Here is a 2,314-nt window from a genome sequence, read left to right on the forward strand (position 1 = left end):
AAAATTATTCTGGATAAATTTACACAGAAATATATTTCTTTCAAAAGTCAGATGCATACACACACTCACACACACACGGAACTATGAAGTATATAGTTAGAATTCCAGAGTTTTAGGGTTGACCAACTTTGGGAGAAGTAGATGAATGGAATATTATCAATATTCCTTTGAACACTTACCATGCATTAAGTATTATATTATGTGCCTTATGTGTATTGTTTTATTTAACGTAACAATAATATATGATAACTGCTAACATTTTTACTCTAACAGATAAGGAAATTCATAAAAATTTACTTCAGAGTTATTAGGGAAAAACAAAGAATTCATACTTAGAATTCTTTGTGTTCTACCCATTAGTTCTCAATGAGTACAGAATTGACAACACCAGACCTACAGACTTATAGCATTGACAATACCAGAAAACTTCTAGAGAAGCAAGATCTTTTTTTCACCTTATTAAAACATTGAGCTTATTTCACATGGACATTTTCAAGTACCCACCATTTCCATTTGTCGGACTACCACCATTTCTATGTCCTATTATAACATTCCATATATACTTAAAACCAAGCAAAGGGTGGAATTCCATCTTTAAAAACTGAACAGGCAATTTGGACAACACATCCTTGGCAATGGAACCTGGACAGCATTTATCAGACACAGTATAAGTTCTTACTCTGCGTTATAAAAAGGACAGCCAAATATCAACTGTTACAGAAATGAAATAAGATGGAAAATTTTAGCAAAATATTTAAACTATTTCTTAAAGACACTTGTTCTATTGACAGAGATCTTGAATAGACTCTTGGTCAGTCATCTGGAAGCAACTCTTTGCATAACTGATGAACTTGGCTTCCACTTCAGGAAGAGAGGTACCTTTTTTCTATACTTCCTTGCATTTTTGCTCTAATGTCTTCTAGAGGACTAGGTCCTTCCAGTGTTTTAGGAATCTTTTCCTTTTTTTTTTTTTTAAAGATTCTTGACCTTTTGATCTTGGTGTTGATTGTTTTTAGTCTTTTCCACTCTGGTTTGGTTTGTGTACATTTTGGGCCAGAATATCTTGTATAGATTTCTTTACTAGACCTTTTCTTCAGCTTCCTCATCATCCAAATCATCATTTTCATCATCATCTTCATCAGCAGCAAGTTTTACTTTTTTCTGTGGAAACTTGTTACCACTTCTAGGACAGAAGAATTTTCCAGATATATTAAGGAGTTCCACATCTTCTTCCTCTGTTATCTTCTGACTCTGCATTTTACTCCACAACTATTAAGTGCTGTCCACAAATATGTGCAGGTCATGAACCACATTTCAGTGAAAGACTACAGATGGTAATATCTCAAAGCCCCCAACGTCAACCATTGGCTGTGCTGACATTTGTCAGAGTTGCCAATGTGACTTTAATTGGACTGTCTTCGTAATTCATTTCCTCTGTTTCAACAATGTGCAATTAATCCTTTGCACCCACCCTGAAATGACCATTTTTTTTTTTTTAAAGATTTTATTTATTTGACAGAGAGAAATCACAAGTAGGCAGAGAGGCAGGCAGAGAGAGAGAGGAGGAAGCAGGCTTCCTGCCGAGCAGAAAGCCTGATGTGGGGCTCGAACCCAGGACCTGGGATCATGACCTGAGCCGAAGGCAGCGGCTTAACCCACTGAGCCACCCAGGCGCCCTGAACTGACCATTTTTAAAGATAAAAAAGATAACTGCTTATTTTCATTGTTATCCACCCTAAAGTGATAATCTCACAACTGAAAAGATAGTTCTGGGACCTCAAGGAGATCAGGTCCATGTTCATCTAATCTTCCACCCAATTTCCCATGTGGCACACAAGCTAGTGGGAAAGAATGTAAACGGAAATAAACTACTACTGTTCCTCAAAACAGCTGTACAGGACAGCCTCACACCAGGGCCAGAGAAGCAAATTTTTGAGGCCCAAGCAAAAATCTACTGAATCAGAAATTCATGGTCAAAGTCTGGAAACCTATATATATATTTTTTCATTTTCTTTTCTTTTCTTTCTTTTCAGTGTTCCAGAATTCATTGTTTATGCATTAAACCCAGTGCTCCATTCAATACATGCCCTCCATCATACTCACCACCAGGCTCACCCAACCCCCCAGTCCTCCCCTCCAAAGCCCTCAGTTTGTTTCTCAGAGTCCACAGTCTCTCATGTTTTGTCTCCCCCTCCAATTTCCCCCAACTCACTACTCCTCTCCATCTCCAAATGTCCTCCATGTCATTCCTTATGCTCCACAAGTAAGCAAAACCATATGATAATTGACTCTCTCTGCTTGACTTATTTCATTC

At 37.6% G+C, this 2,314-nt stretch overlaps 1 pseudogene; it reads right to left on the minus strand.

Moving 5' to 3' along the window:
- Window positions 1-707: 707 nt before the first annotated feature.
- LOC125094296 (nucleophosmin-like) lies at window positions 708-1,808 on the minus strand (annotated as a pseudogene).
- Window positions 1,809-2,314: the final 506 nt, after the last annotated feature.

The sequence above is a fragment of the Lutra lutra genome, chromosome 2, assembly GCF_902655055.1.
Source record: "Lutra lutra chromosome 2, mLutLut1.2, whole genome shotgun sequence".
Taxonomy (NCBI): Eukaryota; Metazoa; Chordata; class Mammalia; order Carnivora; family Mustelidae; genus Lutra; species Lutra lutra.